Raw genomic sequence first — 21,821 nt, 5'->3', positions numbered from 1 at the left:
AGGTTTCTGCTCAAGAATTTAAATATATTTGACACTTCATAAAAGCTGTAATTTATTCAAGAAAGTCCTTTATCATTACTTAAATGTAGTAGTTTCCATAGAAGAAAAAATTAGAATTTTTTGGGAACAAATTGACATTATTTGCTTTATGCCAACAAAAAAATTGATGCCAACAAATCGAGGTATAATTAGTGATTGGGTGGAGCAATATGTTATGATAGGGACAAGGATAGGAATTCCGAGTTATGGACCTAATAAAACACTGTTTGACGTTTCTGATACCATATTGCAATGTTCTTCGGAAACAAAATCAAAAATGACTATTCAAACAAGTAAATAATTAATTAATTATTATTCGCTAATCATCGCGTTCAGTGAGGAGTTGAGGAATCTTTCATTGAGTTCCATAGTAACTTACTCATTCGGCCGAGTTTCAAACCTTCTCTATTGATGTAGTAGTATTTTGCCAAGTATTTTTGATTTGTTGAAACCTATATTATGAAGATATTGTGTATGGTAATGTTGTACCAGTTCCGTCCAGTTTCTTTGCTTTGCTGTCAACAATGCATTCACCACCATGTTGTGTGTATCCAAGTTGTTATCCATTCTTCAAATTTCCACCTCCCATATATCTTCTGTTGTGAGTGATGGTTCGTTCTTGTACTGGATTCGATGAAGAATTCCTCCATTCCATGCGGATCTTCGAAAATCTATCTTAGCGTTTGTAACCAACATCAATCAAATATAAATATCTCATCAACATAGAAAAATTAAATTTTGCTATATGATTCGAATTGTAAATATTGTGAATATTGATTGGTTGGAATACCATAATTGTTCCATCAAAGTTCCATAATTGGTTTGATATGTTTAGACTTTTCTATTCACGCAATATTATGATTTGATACCTTAACGTAATTCCAAATGACGTCTGATGTTATGATCAATTCATACAGGTATTGAACATCTGGTCTAATTGCTTTGGAATTCACAACAGCATTAAAAGCACTCGCATGAATGATCGTTTATATCTCACTTTTCCGGGTTCATCCTCATATGGATCGAAAAATGTTGGGTTAAAAGTTTATTTTGAAGTGAAGAAATCAGCTAAGATTACTGCCTAGGGGTCACTGAAGCTCAATAAAGCTAAGATGTCTCAAAGCCAACAGACTATCTTTTACATTACATTATTTTTTATATGAATCCACATTGATTCAAAACTTTATTCGTCAATAAGGTAAGAATATTAAACTTTAATAATAGAAACCCAATATTATGTAAATGTTCTTTATTACAACGTTATTTCACAAACTGAGTACATTTAAATTATATGCCTATATCCAGTCTAAAACACATAAAATTAAATTAAATTAGCTTAACATCTTAAGTATTGTACTAACCATAAATCGATATGTACAAAACGCTAGAGCAGCTCCTAACGCAACGAAAAAGTAAATCCCCCATTCAAAATCCATTTTTTTTAAATAAATTTTATGTGTACTCTAAATGTAATCAAGATAATCCCTAAAACGTGTACAATTTTCCGAAAATAACATTCCAACGAATAAAGTTCCGACTGCTTTCGCTGGTTCGTAGCGATAAGAAATAAGCTTAGATTTATGGTTGATGACTCGCCATCCTCCACAAAAATTACAAGACCCTACACTAGAATTTTTTGACGTTTTCTTGACTGAATTTACGATTGGCATTATTCGACTATTTTCGATATTTCGTGTTGCTATGCAATCAATTGGTATGTTTCGGAAAATCATGAGGCTGTTGTGGAACCGACGAAAAGGGGATTGTTCCCTCGGGGTGCAGAATTACTATACCCCCGAGGAAAGCACGACCGTGTTTTACAGATAAACAAGGCGAAAAGTCTTGAGTCTCAACAAGTGTTTTATCAGGATATTGAGTTTCAATTGATTTCTATAGACACCAATTTCTTGATTTAAATTTTTTCGAAAGTTAAGATAAAATAAAATAAAATAGGACGGAGATGGAAAGTAAGGGGAGAATAAGATCACGTGACGAAATTACGCAACGAAGATGGCATTAAGTGTCGAAACGTCGAACGTGATGTGAATTCCGAGAACAACTTACACGACTAAATATCCGGTTGTTACGTAAGAGCTTTTCTTCTTGTCCCGGTCGTGTCTCTTTTCACCCTTGGTTCGTGCAAAAATCTCGACCGTAGAGAAAGTGCTTCTTCTTTCTGTAAAGAGGAGGGGGATCGTCATAAATCAGAGCCGTATTTTGTCATACTCGAATTTTATTTTCTCGCACTTTATCTTCCGTCCAAGGTCCCCATCTCGCTTTTAGTTGCGATCCCCAACCCCCCATTTTTGCGGGTAGAGGGACTGGGAATGGCTTCGCTAACTGAAACATAACGGGGTTTCCTATTTTTATGGGGGCAATTGATTTATTTACGAGATATTTCATCGTCTTTTTGTCGTCTTGTTACTCCTAATTGGGATACAAATCGATATAACAAGAAAATAAATATTAAAATTTTGATTCATTTCTTACTTTTGATGTGGAGGGTAGAAATTAAACCAACCCTCATCGGAGTAAAACTCCATGGTGATTGTTACAAATGTTTTATTGCTGTTATTACTATATCAGCACGAAGCCCATATTAATCTGGTAGCGTTTCTGTAATGAACACCCTTCTAAAGAGGGAAAGAGTAAGAGAGTTTGGTTTTCGGGTTGAGAGGGAAAGAGATGCTGTTGCCACATTCGCTGATGTACGCACTTGATTTAAATGAAGTTTCGAGGGGCAGACACCGAGCCCTGGGGCCTTACGATTAAAACTGGGATCCGAAATGATTACGTGTTTGTTTTTAATCCGATTTTGTTTATCGATGCTGGTCCACAGAGAGAACGAAAAAGTTAAATTTAGCAAACACTCAAATTTAGTTTACGCTTCGAAAAATTCTAAAAATAAATTTTTATTAAAGTCTAATTACTCTAATTATAATTATGATGTCGTCTGCGTTCTTGTTTCCGATGAGTGTTGGGAACGGAAATTATAAATTCAGGAAATCTATCATCATGACAGCGACATCAACGGGCGTAATATTAACAGAAGGGACGCTAATACCATAATGGGTTTTAAAGGGATCCGTTTGCGCGAGCACATCTCCTTCTCTAATGGACTGATTACGGAGGATTTCGGGTTTAGAAACCCCCGTTACGTTGTCTTTGCTCGGTTGTCGCAACAAACTCATCGTTTTCTTTAGTTTCGTTTTGTCTTTTTTTGTGTCATTTAAATTCAAATTAAGGGGGTCCAAAGACAAATGGACCACTGTGTAGCAGGTAAATCGCGGAACATTTAGTTAATTGAAACGTCTGTGTAGGGGGAAAGAGGCGACAATTACACTGAGTGTTAACAGATGATAATGTATTCATCTCTCCCCTTTTACGCAGACCCTAGTGGACGATGGCGTTATTACTGTGAAACCGTCGGACCGCAGCTAAATGGCCCTGAGTGGTTTTCACAAACCGTTCGAGTACAAGCTCAACCCCAATATTTTATAACTTTAAATGTATAGTTGGTTCAAAAATCTTTAGAAAAAGAAATCGATATAACCAAATCGCTTTTTCTCTCGGTGTGCGAGGAGAAGCAATTTAAAAGCCTTGTGAAGTAGTAAAATTTGTCCCAGTACGTTATAAAGCTAAAAGCTCGTGCGTGGTGAGTCCATTTCCCTTTACGCTCCCTATTTCGTATTGAAATTGTATCGCATTTATTCGATACAACGAAAGGGTGGGCTCGGTGCCGTATAAGAGAAACGTTTGCCGATGTTGAGATTCTAAAACTGTTTTCGTTCAAGGACCACAAACTTTCTTATTCATCTTACCAGATCGATGTGAGATGCAAATTACAGTAAAATCTCGACATAACTGACAAAATATTTTTGTCATACTGTTAATATTAGGGAAGAGCAGGGCAAGTGAATCATGTTATGATAAAACAGGCCATAAAATTATACCAAACAAATTTAAATTTTTAACGAACGTATCTACACAAAAAAAATTATAACAAATTTTTATAACAAAATATTAAATTAGAAAACATTTACCAAAAGACTCACTTGCCATTTTATCCAATCTTCGTCACAGGTGTCACTATAAGTTTCATTGCAGAATATACTTAATGAATATAAATCTTTTAGAAAACATAGAGACCGAGCAGAAGGCGTACTATGAATCATCATTTAAAAATAAAAGTCACAGGGATCTCTGGAAATCACTAAGGCATCTGAATATTACCAAATCAAAAGAGCAGGTACTTCCACAACATTTGAATGACGTTGAAGGCATTAATGATAATTTTTTACAAGCTGCTGAAAACTCAATGGTCACTGATCCAGACTTAATTCAGGTTTATACTACTACGAAGAAGTCTACTCTAATGAATTGTTCGTTTTTGTGCCTGTCTCGGAGCATATTGTAGCGGGCCATTTGTTAAATATCAAATCTGACAGTATGGGATATGATGAACTCTCGGTTGTGATGATATTATTAATATATGCTTAGGGAGGTCAATCTTTCCAAAATGTTGGAAGAAATCTTTAGTAACACCTTTGGCAAACATTAAAAATCCTATGACATTTTCGGACCTGCGACCAATTAGTATTTTATCTGTTTTGTCTAAAGTATTAGAAAAAATTATGAATGATCAAATTCGGGATAAACTTAATATTTTGCCTAGGACACCGTCTGGATTTCGTGCTAACTACAGTTGCGATACAGCATTAACGCATATAGTTGATGACATATTGTTTGCGGCGGATCAAAATAGGCTTACTGGATTAGTTCTGCTAGACTACATATACCGTATTTTCTCGAATCTAATCCGCACCCTTTTTACAAATTTTGTATGCTCTAAAATCAAATGCGGATTACAATCGGATGTGGATTACATTGGAGAACCAACTTTTATTACCATCATTGCATTTTTAAAATCGAGGTGCGGATTAGATTCGAGTGCGGATAAGATTCGAGAAAATACGGTATATGTCAATCATAGGATATTATCAGCTATCTTATCCTTTATTGGGTTCAATGATTCTGCTATGAGCATGATTGATAGTTATGTGTCAGACAGACAATAAGCGGTTAAATTGGGTAATCGGAGATCTGAACTGAGAGACTTAAAGTCAGGAGTGCCACAGGGTTCTATCTTGGGGCCTCTACTGTTTTGTATCTACGCTTCTAATCTTTCGACAGTTTTGAAATATTCAGAGCCTCATTTTTATGCGGGCGATTCCCAAATCTATCTATCGTTCCTGCTTACGCACATGCCCACTGCTCAAATTAAATTGAGCGAGGACATAAATAATCTGATAGATGTATCCACTAAACACTCGTTACGGGTAAATTCAAATAAATCAGTGGTTATGCTCTTTGGCAGGCGGGATGCACGAGACTATCATGCAGAAAATTTTAAAATCAATATTGGTGGTAAATGTGTTGGTGTTAGGAAGTGTGCTAGAAATTTAGGATTACAGTTCGACTCGAATCTTAGGTTCGAAAAGCACATCCTGGACAAAACAAAAATTTCATTTGCTGCTTTGAAGCTCATATATAGCATGAGGAATATTTTAAATCGCAGCACAAAGGTTATGCTTTGCGATTCCTTAGTATATCATAGTTGTCTGAACTCAAAAACATCACGAAGGATTCAGTGTGTTCAGAATTTTTGTCTCCGAATGATTTTCGGGCTTCGACGAGGGTGCCATGTCTTACACAGGCTGATCGATCTTGGGTAACTGAATATGTTTAACCGTCACTTATACCATATGGTTTTATATTATCATAAGTTACTGTTGCTTAAATGTCCATCTTATTTGTATGATAAGATTACATTCCGCACTGATGTCTATAGCTTAAATGTTCGAAGCAAGGGTATTGTCACACCACCGCTACATGTTACTACATTATTTGACAGATCATTCACTTTCAACTTACCTAAATTTTATAATAGTTTACCCCAATTATTGAAAATGTTGAGCTTGCAATCGTTTAAAGTAAAGATCCAAAAATTTGTATATGGAGAACAATGTGATCAGATACAGGGTGGGACACGTGGAATGCGATGATTTGGTTCTGCATTGTCTTACCATCTTTAAAAATCTTTTCTTTCGTTTTATTTTTTATTGGTGCACTATTATTATTAGTTTTATTTGTACCTCGTTTAGTTTTGTTTTGTATTTATTCATTTTTTTGTTTTTTTTATTATATTTTGTTTATTTTTATGGCAGGGTTGAGTGGAAAAGAAGACGATTGTCTTAACTTCACCCTTGCCAATCAGTTAAGTTTGTACAGGGTAATTCAAATTCGACCACCACCATTGGGATCTCAGAAACCATAAGAGATATAGAAATGGTTAAATGGGGGAAAAGTTCCGTATCTTAGAGCTCATAATTTTTCAACTAAGTTTTTGGATCTAACCTGTTTGGTTTTTAAAATATGGCCGAAAAACAAAAAAATGCCTTTTTCGTTTTTTGACTATAATTTCTTTATTTTTCGTTTTTTCGTGAATCTGAAAAAACATTCTTAAGACAACTTTTTATGAAAAATGTAATGACATAACTAGAAATTTTCTCCGACGTTTCGTTTTCGTAAAATTATCATCAGGTGTATTTTTTCTAACCATTTCTGTATCCCTTATGGTTTCTGAGATCCAATGGTGGGGATCGAATTTGAATTACCTTGTATTGTTATTTTGTGAAATTCCATTCTAATAAAGTCTATTATTAAACTAAAACTAGAACTAAGCTGTGTTAGTGTTAGTTCTAGTTTTAGTTTAATTAACACCGGCCGTGAAAGCCTTCGTACTTATAGTCTTATTATGATTAATATGCAGCAAACATTTGTGTCGTCTTCTGCTGATTCGCAAATGTTTACCAACTCCTTAGTCTTTTTGTGTGATGTACTGGATGCGTTTATTTTTCTTCCTGCTTTTCTGCATTTTTTCATTTCAAATTTTTCTTCAATTCTATTATCTTTTCTCAGGTTCCTTTTACTGATTTTGCTTTAAGAATATTGCTTTTTTTTTCAATTTGATTTTTGTAAGACGAACTAGTAATTATTTTGTATCCTTCTACACGTCGTTTCTTCCTTTGCGTATTTTTGTCTTTTGAAATTGCTTGAGGAACAGGTGAAACGTATGAAACTGTAAAATAACTACACGATGGTTTCTGGTCTTAGTGATTGATTGCTGATTTATGTATTGGAGATTCGTTTTTCTTCAGTAATATTTCAGGGTCTGGGTCACCACTAGTTGTACCAGAACATTGTATGTCTGGTGATGAAAGACAAATTTTGTTTCTTTAAGAGACCTACGGTTGATTCATTATCCGAATTATCATCAGGTCTCACCTTTTAATGGTGCAAAAACGCTAACGTCAAGCGGCTGGAGTCTATTTTATGTATGGGGTGATAACGTCAACATAACAACCGCAGACTCTCCAGCCAGTGTTATACATTCTAATGACTTATGACTTGAATGTCGATCTAATATTAATAGGCTTAGTGATTCTTTAGTCATTTTTGTACATTCAATAAAGTGTTTCACAAACTTTATGAATAAAGCGGAACCTGAAGTGTTTGGGTACCCTACAGTACCAGGAAATGATACATCCTGCGTTGCTAGTAGCACATAGTTGCTAGTATGATGTATCCTTACTATGGGAGATACCATAAATGGTGATATAAATGAACCTAAAGCATTAACACAGGCCAAAAGAGTGGTATTTTTGCCTCTTTCCAATGACGTTATTCTTCCCATTTGTTTGCTTTCTGAGTTTCTGAATGCACGTAATGCCTGTTTCTGGATGGAATAAAATTGCTTTGAAAAACCAGTCACCCTAGCAATTCTGGTTGGCTCAGGCGATCGAATAGACAAATTACCCTGCCGTTTCAAAAAATTGGTCAACCAGTCCTTTCCAGCCATTTTTCGTTGCTTGCTGAAACCACGATCACCACGACACTTTTGTGGTTGACACTCCATAAAATCATTTTTCTAAATTTATCAAATGATTTCGTAACTCTAATTCCATGGTTTCATTATTTATTAAATACTAGTTTAAAACTTCCTTTGTTTACAGGATGTGTTATTTGCCTTTTTATTCTGGAATGGATGCTAATTCTTGGAACACCAAAATACACACTAGCTTTTTTAATGGACATTTCGCCACTTTTAATGACCTCTCGTGCACGATCTATGGCCGTCTTAAGAGACGTACAGCTAAGCCCGAATATTTCTGGGTTTAGGTTTAGTGTTAATTCTAGTGCTAGTGCTAGTTCAAACAGTTACAACTAGAACTAACCCAAGAAACATTCGGGTTTAGCAATCTTAAAAGACGTACAGCTAAACCTGAATGTTTCTAGTTCTAGGCCTAGTGTTAGTTCTATTTTTAATTGTTTCAGCGCTGACGTCACGAACGGGCCTTCGAGCAGTACACTTATGCCCCGGATGTGTCAGTTCTCTTAGATTCTACCATCCTTGGTATAAATATAAAACCACGTAGACTGAACGTTACGGTGTGGATAGCTATCTGAATTTGTGTGTATTAAAATTATGCATATAACAGACTTTTGGCTATAACGGATACCAACTTCCCTGTATTAATCCGTTATATTGAGGTTTAACTGTATTGCTAAAAAACTTTGATGACGAAACCAACAAAAGTCATTTAATATTTTTCATTATTAAATCAAAAGAATAAGAAAAAATTAAAAGGTTGGACTTATGGTTTCACTATATGAGGGAGAGTCCGTCTTTTATTAAAACAATTACACGTTGAGTGCACGGCTTCATTGCGAATTGTCGCCGAAAACCAATTACCCACCGTCCCTTTTTCCGCAAAGAGCACCCCCAGAGGGTGGCTCCGGTGTAAACACCGCACTCTGCCTAACTCAATTCCGACCGACTTTCAACTCAATTTTGCCGTTAACCGGCTTCTTGATATTTTAATTTGATTGCCATCACTTCCCGGTCCAATAGGAGATCAGAAATCATTTTTTCTCAAATAACCGAAAATCGCAATTCGCTTGAATATAATTAGGTTATAAAAACTATTTTGGGGGTGAATTCTGGAGATTCAGACGCGATGGCGCCGTGGTTAATCTGGCGCCGTCTGGTAATAAATGGGGCGTCGCGAGGTCGGCGCCGAAACTTTGCCAAAAATTGCTGTTTCCGAACTGGATGTCTAGTCGACGGTTTGTCTACTGAAAGCTTCCGCAAAAACAGCTAGATATCGATTTCAGCAAGACCCCATCGTTCTCCGATCCCCACAGAAGAACGAATAACAAGCTTATATCTGGTGCGTGGAGGGCTTATGAATGATATTAAGACCAAGGACTACAAAACCATCCTTTTTCGAAATAATTTACTCTAAAGAGAATCATTAAACATCATCATCTTAATAATAATTTCAACGATAATATAAATTTAATAAATTCAAAGGCTGGTTTCCCTTTGAGTTATTAACCAAGATTTATCGTAATTAATACAAAATTTTTGACTTAATAAAGAGTAGGGAAAGGTGAAAGGGCGACTTTACTAGGAAAACTGGGGAGACTTCATTACCACGTGCCCTCGTGGGCTGACGTAGAATGTGATATTCTTGCATCTCATTGATGCTGAGTTCGTAATTAATTCGGACGATCCAGTTTCAAAGGGACCTCGAAAATCCTTTATGCGGATTTCGGACTTGTACGCTATTAACGCAGCGGATTAGTTTTTGTTTCTACGTCATTCTATGAGATGAAAAGGGGATGATAAATTCGAATAAATGTTTTTTTGTTATAATATATTTCTCTAAATACTAAATGGTCTATTTCATGATATGGTATTAAGCTGAAAGAAGTATGAAAAAGTCTGTATAAAGAGAGCTATCAGTGCCTGGTTTAACTGATTTCCCAGGGGACCCTGCGGCTCAATGCTATCTCGGTCACACTTCAATGGTTACGAAAAGAACCGTTCACGTCGTTTCCTGATGGATTACGCGAGTTGAAACTTACTGGATTGACGGACAGAAATCATTTTCCGATTTTCATCATCTACTATACTTTTATTATCTTTAGCCACAGATGGCCAGAAATTTATTTGAACTAACAGAGTCGTCGCCAGCGAAGGAAGAAAAATCGAGCTGGAAATGCTGTTTTTGTGTTATCGGGGATTCAAGACGGTGGTGGCTTTTAACAGGGGCAAGGGGGCGAAAGAAAGAAAACAAATGTCGGTCGCTTGGTCACTCACCACCGCCCCTTCCATCAATCAGGGGTTGTTACTGTCACACTTGGTGACCCCTACGTAAAGAATAAATTCTATGGGTAATGGCCAGATTCTTTCGCAACGATGCGTTTCAATGTAGATTTAATGGATTAAAATTTTTAAAGGTTGCCAGAGATATTATCATTATTTCGCTTGTATAACGTCATCATCCCTCATTTAAAAAAATAAAGTAGGGCGATTTCTCTTAGATAACGCTTACTTTTAACTTTCAGCGACAAAGACACGTCTCGTCGCTGTTTTATCGATCTTTTTCGCCACGAAAAGGAGTATTTTGTAAATCCCCGAAAATCGCGTCGTATCCCTCCGAGTAATCCAAGGCTATTGTAGCCGAGCATCATATCCTTTTGTGTAAATTTCGAAAATGAGGGAATCAAGAGCATTGAATGAAACGACCCTCGATGATCCTTCTAAAAATACAACACGTTATTTTACGATTTTTTTTTATTTCTAATATCATTTTTTTCCTGTATTTCTCAAAATTGATTTAATACAGACCGTTGAATATTTAAATTTATGAAATTTTCAGATACAAGGCATGCTACGGATATTTTTTGGTGAAAAGGGATGGGGTGAAACCGGAGACAGTAGCCCCTTTGTGATGCTATTCATTTCGCAAATCCCTTTAATAAGTTGGCTCGTTGGAAAGTTTCGATGCGCATAATAAACCGGAAGTATTACGTGTCCTGAAAAACAATTCCCCCACTTTTTTTTCTTAAAGAGAATCATTCACTATGTAAAGAAATACATTTTTTGTTCATATTTTTATTACAAAAGTATCTTTCCTTTAAGGATCTATCAAGGTCTGGTTATTAATGCTATGGAAATGAAAACAACTCGGTTGGGAATTAATGGTTAATTTTATATCAAATTTCATTCTTGCTATGTCTTACGATGATATGATGTGATAAAGGAGAATTAGACCACTAAAAACCTAGAACTAGAAATAGTCGGGTTTAGCCGTCTTAAGTGACGTACGACTAAACCCGAATGATTCTAGTTCTAGGTTTAGTGTTAGTTTTAGTGCTAGTGTTAATTCTAGTTTTATTTGTTTGAACTAATACTAGCACTAGAACTAATAGAACTAATAGAACTAAAGATTAAAACAATTTTGAGTTATTCTATTTTATCAATACTAATCGAGTTAAGTAAACCAAAATGGTTTATTCAAGAAAATAGTAAAGTTTTTGATTATTCTTGGTATAACTTAAAAGATTTCGTTAAAAAATCGAACGACTTAATCTTAGTACAAATTTACGACGATCAAAACGAAAAATGTCGCGATTTTTCGAAAAATTACGAAAAAATAGCGGAAGGTCTTGAAGGATTTGGTTACGTATTTGCTGTTGATGTTAAAGCAATCGATTTTCCAATTTTAAATTTTCCAACATTCGGAGTTTTTTCTCTAAGTAGAAGAACAATGCTCAAATTAAAGAATAAAAATACACCAAGAAAACTTATTGATTCTATTTTTGAAGAAGCCCAAATGATGAGTGAACGAGAACTCAACAAATCGTTTAATCTTAAAAATCCGATATCTTTAGATATAACTAATTATGATAAAACAGTTTTGGATGATAATAATCTTTGGTTTGTCGCCTTTTTAAACAATGATAACGATAAAATTAATGAAATATACGACGAGGTGTCCAAAACCTTAAAAATCAAAGGTAATTTAGGATACATTGATGCAATAATTTTTAAAAAATACGTCAAAAACTACAAAATTAATAATGAAACAAAAACGTGAAATACCCCGCAAATATTGAGTATAACGAAATATTCGATTGGGTTAATTTTATGATTAATAAACCACCGGATGTAACTCAAATTACAAATAAAAAGATTTTTATTGAATCATGTCGATCTCACCAAATCTGCGGGATTTTATTTATACCAGAAATCGTGGTTTACAAATTACAATGTAGAAGGGAATACATTAAAATTCTTGAAGAGTTATCACGGAAATTTTTAAATAATATTTATAGTTGGTTGTGGACGGAAGCTATTACTCAAAGGGAATTAGAAAAAACTTTTGAGGTTAAACATAAATTTCTATAATAACTAAAAGATGTCAACTTATTTGGATCCAAGATACAAATTGAACTTTTTTGATGCTGATATAACTAACGAAGCAACACTAAAAAGAGAATACTTTAATTAATAATTGATGATATTTCACAAGAATCCTTCAAGAAATTAATTTTATAGCGAATTTTGAAAATTATCGATGAAAATTGCAACATCGAAAATTTTATCAAAATTTCAAATATTGTTTTCTCAAAAACTAAAAGTTATTTTTCAAAACGGGTTGATTCATTGGAAAGAGGACACTTTTATTAACATTTTGGGAAATTTTCATACTCATATTCCAAGAAATCGATTTTATACGAATTTTTAAAACTTAATCGGCGAAAATTGCAAAATTCGACAAAATTGTCGATCATTTCAAAAATTAATTTTTCAAAAACTAAAAGCCATTTTTCAAAAAGGCTTGTTGCATTCAAAAGAGGATACTTTAATTAATAATTGGTCATATTTCCACAAGGATCCTTCGAGAAATTAATTTTATAGCGAATTTTGAAAATTATCGATGACAATTGCAACATCGAAAATTTTATCAAAATTTCAAATATTGTTTTCTCAAAAACTAAATGTTATTTTTCAAAACGGGTTGGTTCATTGGAAAGACGACACTTTTATTAACATTGTGGGAAATTTTCATACTCATATTCCAAGAAATCGATTTTATACGAATTTTTAAAACTTAATTCAAAAATTATTTTTCAAGAACTGACACTTTAATTTATAATCGAAAGTGATAACAGCGACAGTTCTGTTAGTAATGAATGTGATGTGATGATGAATTACAAGCGAAGAGAAGAAAATTGGACGAAACTGCAACAAGCGTATTTATATATCGTATTGGGATTGTTATAATGAGGTTGCTAATGATAAATAAAGTTGTATTCAATGAGAAAAGTCCTATTGGGGCTGAACTTGATTATTATCTGCAGTGTCCAACACCTAAAAGAGATACTAATTCCTGCGAATAGTGGAGTACTAAGTAACAGTATAACAGTACTAAGTAACAGGCCAAAGCCGGATATTAGGTAACTATCCAGTATCCAGCCTGATTCTAAAAAATGGCCCGATAGCTCGAATACTGGATAGTTGCAGGATATCCGTTCTACCACTAATTAATACTAGAACTAACACTAAACCTAGAACTAGAACCATTCGGGTTTAGCAGTCTTAAGAGACGTATGGCTAAACCCGAATGATTCTAGTTCTAGGTTTAGTGTTAGTTCTAGTGCTAGTGTTAGTTCCAACAATTAATACTAGAACTAACACTAAACCTAGAACTGAAACATTTGGGTTTTGTAGTCTTAAGAGACGTATGTCTAGTGTTAATTCTACTTTTAGTTCAATAAAAATATACAACAATCTAGCGCTGTATTACTGTATTGTTAAAATCCATGTAAAAAAAATTTAAAATAACTTTTCTTTTTAATTCTTTTAAGTAGTTAACATGATAAGCTGATATAAAATCCTTCTGTAACGAATATGTGGAAAGCTTTTGAAATTCAGCCGTATTTAGTTCGATTCTCGTTGAAAATCTGGTCGTGTTCACCATGTCTCGCTTTAGATTACACCCAAGTCAGTTTATAAATCCGCGAACAACGAGTATATGAGTCACGAGGGCCCTCGAGCCTCCTCTCAACAAGAAAATCTTCTTTATTGCGCTACCGATCCTAGCAAATCCTCAAAGCCCGTCCCCTCCCGGAGAGTTTCGGCGCATTCTTTTCCGCTCTTTTGCCCACACGACGGCGTCGCCCACGGACCCCCAGCTATACAACTTCTTTCTTCTACAAGGATGTTCTCCACAAAACGGCGACAGCGAGTCGCCTTCTTCTCCTCCTCCTCCACCTTTTGCGTCTTACTTTCTTTATTCGTAGCAACCGCTTCTTTCTCCTACCAAAAGACGTTTATTACGCCCTTAACGCTGCAAAACGGTCGACCCACGTGTGGCGCCACAGATTTTATGGGCCCATTTGGATTTAGCATCGGTAAATTGAATTGAAATACTCAAATGAGGAGGTATACCTATCCGTGTTTATTTTTTTGTATAAAATTACCGCGTATATGCGGCTACCGCGATACCGGTTTGAGGTTCTACGATATTGCGTGGTCGTAGCAAGAAATTGTGAAAGAAGGAAGAAGTAAAGAAGTAAACAGCGGAGTTCGGGGAAATCTATACGCGATGCATTAACGTGATTAAACTGGCACGGCCTGGTCTTTTGTACCCGCAAGATCCTTTTTTTTATCCACTACAATGCGGTTTTCCCCTATTGTAGGTGGTTGTCTTTGTTGAGGATCACTTACTATAAATTAAATTCAACCTAAAACACTTTTTTATCTCTTTTTGCGTTTGAAAGTCACTGTTGAAATCATTACTGGTCGTCATGTTCTATTGCGTCAAAAACGCGTAAACCCCCGTTTAAATGACGTGCGAAGTTCCCTCTAATCCGAACGTTGACAAGCGGCACGTTGACAGTCGTTTAGGGTGAAATCTTCCGTACGAGCCACTGTTGTGCGTGCCGAAAAAGGGGGAACAGTCGGACAGACAGAAACAATGCCTCTAATGAGTGTGAACTGTACACGGTCGATGTACTTTGATGCTTACAGTGGCGGCGACTTTTGTCCGAACTCAATCGAAGATTTTCCGAATTTAATATCCGACAGTGTTTACTGTTTTAGAAAAGTTGGGGAGTAACGGCAAACAGAACGATGGCCGGGGTTGGAAGGGAAGCGACGGATTCGGCACTATATTACTGTTTGAACTTTATTGACTGTATAGCGAAGGGTGGCGAAGTCTTTTTTCCCCCTTCGGCCACTGTCCCTTATCTCCGATCAAAAGCTATCTCTTTGCATAGATTTTTTTCATTCTTGGTGGGTGGAGATAAAAGGTTCACTCCATTTCTATATTCGAGATTCTTTTAATATTTCCTTTTTTATTTCAATGGTCATATTTTGACCATAATATTGAAGGAAAAAAATTGTGAAGAAGTTATTGTATACAAATCGCCGGAGGGAGTATAAATACTAATGACATCCTTTAAAAAGAGCCGCCCATAATGTATCCGTTTCCTGTAACTCATTTCTCGTCCTTTCATTCCGCATAAAAGGGCTGCTCGAATCGCAGATATCCCGATAACGACGTTGACGTCTGCCACTCGTTATATTCCTCCCTTTTCTTTCATATAGTAAAAATATCATTCTCTTCTATTATTAACTCTTCAATATTCATCGATTCAGCTAGCAAAAACTTAACATGTAAAATTTAAATGTCTGGGTGCATATGAAAAAATATGCTGATAGCACATACAGCTTCCACAGAAGGCGATATTAAACACCGATATGAAGTGGTTGTTGACTTTGAAGATGGAGCCGTTCTGTGTGTGTGTTGACTTGCCAAATATTTGCCTGTTCGGAACGGCTATATCATAGCCCCAGGTCACATTGACAGAGATCGAGAACGAGAGAGAACCAAGGAGAACGAGAGACACTGAGTGTTCTTGTAACTAAAGGCGTTTTCGTTTCAACCCAACTCTCATCTAACCCTCCCTAAGATTCAACGAATAATGGACGTAATGAAGAGTTATGAGTTCTCTAATTACAACTTTGATCGACATTTTGTCACCTTCAAATTTTTGTTTCTCCGAAGTATCTAAAATGAAATAAGGGTACTTAACAATTACATTTTCATTTTTTAATTATCCGCACACGATGAACGAAGGGGGGTCTTGATGCGGTGATAATTGAACCCGTAAAAGTTAGAACGCCGAGCAGGAAATGGGCTTAAAACGAGGGGTAGGCTTATCTGGAAAGGCTGAAGGACCGTGTCGGTGCCCTCCAGATACTGTCACCGTTAATGAACATCCGCTAAACAAAAGAATCTATCGGCATTGTCGCGAAGAGAGTGGACCCTTTCGCGCCCTCAGCTTTCGCCAAGCCCTTAATGCGTCCGGATTTACGAAAACACGACGATAACGTCGGTTGCTATACTTCGATTTTTTTCCGATTTCGTCCGAACCCTTAAATTTGATTTGGCGACGTCGCTACAACGTCTGATTGCGTTTAGGGATCAAATTGAATCACATACCCTAATCGGGAATTCACTTATGCATTGAATCTAATATTTACCCCATATCAGTTACTATATTTCATCCCTCCAATACATTCTTGTTAAAGCGTCTACAAAAAATATCTTCTTTATATAATTTATATCTTGAATATACGTAATATTTCTGATTGAACTGATTTTAGTGTTTACCACCCTTAGATGTTGGAGGGTTGTATTCAACAATTTTTATATCTTCTCCAAAGTTTGTAAATCAGGATTTAGAAATTAGTATCAATTTTCAGATATCATGCCTGTAAATGCGAATAAGCCAAAGTTAGTGCCCCTACTTGGTATTGAATTACATCTGTTCCGTGTTGTATCGGAAACCTTTATTCCGATTATGCGATAACAGCTTTTCGTCAATAAAGCAAAACATGGTTCTTTAGCTTAAAAATGTATTCTCTCTCAAACATTCATTCTGAATTGTTAAAAGCTTAGAGAGAGTTAAAGATATAACTCTATGTGCAGCCTAATAGAGAGACTTAAAACAAGAATAGTGTTACAAGATTGAAATATATAATAATAGTTCTCTTTCCATACCATGTTATAAGATTGGTGGAAATGAATGTTATAGGTCTATAAAACATGTGCTCATAATTAAGGTAGCGTACAAAGGAATACATAAGTCTAGTTCAGTTTATGCAATCGAGGAGAATTAATTTGTAACTATACAAACTTTATTTTGCAAAACCTCTGAAGACAACATATTTATATAAATATACATAGAAAATGGACGATACTTTAAACAGTAATAACTTTACTTACTGTTTAACAAATACCTCCACCTCAACAAAGATGTCATTCTGTGACGGTTATCTGGAAGATTCAGAATATTTCAATGTGCTTGCAGATCATTGTAACAACAAACGAGTAAATCCTATCCAGGCGACAAGGTATACTAGAGTATCCACTAAGATCTTATTAAAGATGGAAGAGTGCATTTACGCATCGAATTTGTGGCTGATTGGCATCCAAATTACAATCAACCAATAATGTCAAAAGTTAGTAAAGGTCAAAATCTTTAGTATGGTAAAGTTCATTTATGTTATAAAACTGTTAAAAAGTACTACCACTATTCTGAGTCGGTGGTCGTAACTTTAAAAGTGCTTATTCCAATGTTCAGTGGTAATAATCGTACTATCAGATAGGTTGTGCGTACTGCAGTGCATAAATTCGAATCGAGGTATTTACTATTGAATGTTGCTGTGGGAATTGAGAACCTCTCAAATCACATTGTGGCGAATTCTGTGTATATATTGTAATTTACACTCTTACAACATCAAATTTCAGAATTGAAACCTCTTGAACATTTGAAGCGCTATGGGATTTGCTAGCGTGCCATGTTGCAAGACTATTTGTGGCCAAAATTAGGTAAACTTGACATTAATTGTGTGACACATCAAATTGATGTGTGGTTTCAATAAAATGTTGCCATTTACCACACACTTATTAAGGAGAGAATTTGGGATGTGTTCATCAAGCTCTCATCGAAAACGCATCAACTCCCAACAAGATACAGAAATTTCCACAAAATACCTACCAAAATACCCGACCCACTGTATAATTTTCATGACCTATAATAAAAAAGATTTCATGCCAAGTTTTGTTAACACCTTTATTAATTTCCAAAATGTGTTAAAGTTAAAATTTAATGTTAAATTGAAATTGACAGATATTTCATTTGCATTTTCCTATTGTACAGATATTTCGTTATTAAAATATAAGAAAAGATGAAAGAAATCATATTTTCCATCTAGATATAAGAATAAAAATTATACACGAGCGCACATTATTACAAACGTCGCCCATATTACAAGGCGCCTGTAGAAAATCTTTGTACAAATGTACGCAAGTTAGAAATAATCACGACGGTAGTTTGGAACGATTCGGAAAAGTCGAAAGAAATTGTCTGATTAAATACATGACAGAACCAGCACTTCCAGATCTTATTCGCATCTGGGTTGATATTTAAGAAAGAAGAAATATAGATTCTTATCAATACACGGTCGTTTATGATGGTCTCGATTAGAGGCGATTATGGATAGAAAAACATAGTGGTAGATTTCAAAACAATACATCTGATTAGAAAAATGTATGGAACTAACATAGTTCTGGCTATGATTCGTTTAAACGTTTATACGTTCTATGTTGTGTTAAGATTTACATTTTTTGCCAAATCACATGTTTTTTAAATATTTTTTGTAAAGGAAGTAAGTTTCAGACTTGGTGTGTTTAGTAAATATAATATACAGCATTACTTCAAATGATTCATCGGGTTTTAAAAAAATATATTCTAGACAATTTTATAGTCTTAATATTAAATAATAATACATTTATTGACGTAAATAAAATACAGTGTACATGTATAAATATATAATATACTACCTTAGGACTAAATAACAAATATTCAAGCTATATTTCTTATAACTCAACTATAATTCAGATACTCTGATATCGAGTATGGTTCAATTTTACATAAATAATCATTTAGATTTTTTTTGAACGTCTTTATATCATTTGCATCGATTATATTTAACGGTAGTTTATTATTATACAACTTTATTGCAGCATATTCAAGATTATTTTCTGTTAATCGTGAGACGATGCTTAGGATAATTATATAACAGTCCTTTAGTAGGATAATCGTGTTTTTTCTTATGATACATGAAAACCGTACGGTTTTTTACTAAAAATAAAATTAACTCCATGATATATATTCCGTATACAGTTTGCAAATTATTTGCTTTAAATTGCCCACGACACGATTGCAATTACGGTATGTTTAGCATTACTCTAATTATGCGTTTTTAAATTAGGAAGATCTGATTTAGTTCTGTACAGCCTTCCCACAACACAATCCCATACCTTATTACACTAACACAGCACCCGAAATACATGCATCGTATAACGTAAGGGGTTGCAATCTTTTGAAATCTTCTAAGGAATCTTCTAAATACACAAAGTATTTAACTGTTTGGTGACAGAATCTACATGATGAAACCATTTAAGCTTTTCGTCTATGAAAATTCCTAAAAGCTGATTTACACAGATTGTAGAGATGATTATTTATTATTATGGTAGTGTTGGTTGGATGATTAAACCTATCTGTTGTTTTAAATAATATAATATTAGTTTTATCATGATTTAGAATTAACGCATTACGTCGTCTGTTGTACTTTTAACATAGTTCCAATTTTTATCTGAGATCAGTATAGTTTATTGTTAGTAATTTATTATTATTATTATTCAATACAGGTAACTTATAGATATCACTGATGTATAGGATGAATAGTATACCTATAATATGCTACCCTGTGGTACTTCCGATAATATATCATGTGTATCTGATTTTATTCTCTTATTATTTATGTTTAGTTTTACAGTTTGTGTTCTCTTAGATAAATAGGATTTAACCCACAGCTGTGAATTTCCCCTAATACCATAGTGGCTAAGTTTTTCTATTAATATTTTGTGACTAATGCTGTCAAAAGCCTTGGCAAGATCTACAAGTATGCCACTTGCTACGTCACTCCACTGCTTGTACTGCTGTCGTAGTACTTCTAGGTTTTAAAACCCTTGTTGACCGTTGTTAATTAATTTGTGTTTTATCAAGAAGTTATATATCCTTGCGTAGACAATTTTTTCATAAATTTTGGAGAAAACCGTTAATAGGCTTACGGGTCTGTAATTATTTATATCATTCATATCACCTTTTTTATATGTAGGCGATACAACCGCCTCTTTAAGCGAATCAGGAAAAATACTAGTTTGCAAGGAATTATTTATTAAATGTGTAAGAGGTTCTACAATAACATTAGCGCACTTTTTTATACAGTGAGTTGGAATCTCGGCTGTTCCTATCGATGAGGTCGTTTTTAATGAGTTTATCATATTAAGAACTTCCTGTTTACAGGTTGGAAAGAGGTAACAAGTGTTTGAATTAAATGGAATGTACATGTTTACCTTACCTAGTGTTACAGAATAATTATTGTTTGCGATATTGTTTACAAAAATGCGATTAAAATTAATAACCAGCTGTTTATAAATAATAGGTCCAAATAAATAATTTGGATAGAGAAGCTATCCAATTTTTAGAATTCAATTCAAATGCAACTACTTAGTTCCATTACTAAACATAAAAGCACCAAAAAAGCACAGAATTCTGATGAAATATTGGACAGTTGGACAAAGCTTTTTGTATCTTCTACAAAGATCAATTAGCAAAGCTGGACGAAAACTTTATATTCTACAACAAGCGATGTTGAACATTTTGCGATGACGATTGGGATTCAAATCGTACCGTAAACACAAGACGAATAATTTGCCAACTGTTTGTTATTTAGCAAAGAATCGATGTTTCATTTAAGTGAAATTTGGACAAAGAGTCGTGTACAACTTGAAAGACATTCTTAAACATTGAATATGTTCTGTTCAATATCCAAAGTTAAAGTGTATTTGATTTTTGTTTTTATTGGAAACACTACGACGAGAATTGCCTACCTAGATATATTGCAGATGTGATTATTTTCACAACTGACAGAAGATTCTAACTTTGTTTTTCAACAAAATGAAGTTAGACTTTCCAGTCTCCCTATCTTACCGTATCTGAGTTCTTATTATAGGGATACAATTAAAGTTTTGGTTTACATTCCACCAATAGAAAGTATATTAGATGAACTTCAATGCATTACTATTTCTTTTAACAGCATCAAACGAGATAAACTGTTGTTTATCACTAACCTTATTAATACAAAGAATGACTTATTTAACGGCCGTGATGTGAATCAAAGCATTAATATTTATGTAAGCGATCTAAAATATTAATCTCGGTTGATTATAAAGCTTATTGAGTCAACGTGCAATTTAGTTTAATCGATGGTTAATCGCATATTTGGGTCTGTACTAAAAATTAAAGAGGGAGCAACCGGAACGCATTCCTTATAAAGATATTCCGTGATCAGTACTTAGCTTATTGCGAAATTATTCTTCGATTTCTTTAGTTCAATTAACATTGATGGCAAACTTCAACAGCAAGCACACCCAGCTATCATCGATATCGTTAAATTCATATTTCATAGTTAATGATGTGAGATAAAGCGCAACCTAAAAAAACAGCTATAAATTGGTTGATTTAAAACTGAAAGAAGAGGAGATTCAGAAATATCACAAACAACTTAAAAAGTGATTAATTTAAATTAACTTAAATGTTAATTTACCTAGACACACTTTATATAAACAATATTAAAATTAAATAAAATTGTTGAATAATAAAAATTTAGGACGGGTTGGTACACGGTGAGGAATGTTTATAGGGTGAGTTCTTTGCGAGGGTGG

The 21,821-nt window shown here is 34.5% G+C and overlaps 1 protein-coding gene and 1 long non-coding RNA gene across 2 annotated transcripts in view; one reads left to right on the top strand and one right to left on the bottom strand.

The window, feature by feature from the left end:
• Window positions 1–21,821, top strand: part of LOC111424121 (Vesicular glutamate transporter) — a 43,262-nt gene that overhangs the window by 3,608 nt on the left and 17,833 nt on the right. The window lies entirely within an intron of this gene.
• LOC111424123 (uncharacterized) lies at window positions 1,274–2,734 on the bottom strand. The gene is made up of 3 exons (XR_002707579.2): window positions 2,530–2,734; window positions 1,401–2,466; window positions 1,274–1,345 (listed from the first exon to the last, which is right to left on the bottom strand). It is a non-coding gene; the product is annotated as an uncharacterized lncRNA (long non-coding RNA).

Source organism: Onthophagus taurus, chromosome 11 (assembly GCF_036711975.1).
Source record: "Onthophagus taurus isolate NC chromosome 11, IU_Otau_3.0, whole genome shotgun sequence".
Lineage (NCBI taxonomy): Eukaryota > Metazoa > Arthropoda > Insecta > Coleoptera > Scarabaeidae > Onthophagus > Onthophagus taurus.
The sequence above is the reverse complement of the archived record's forward strand: the minus strand, read 5'-3'. Positions and strand labels throughout refer to the sequence as shown.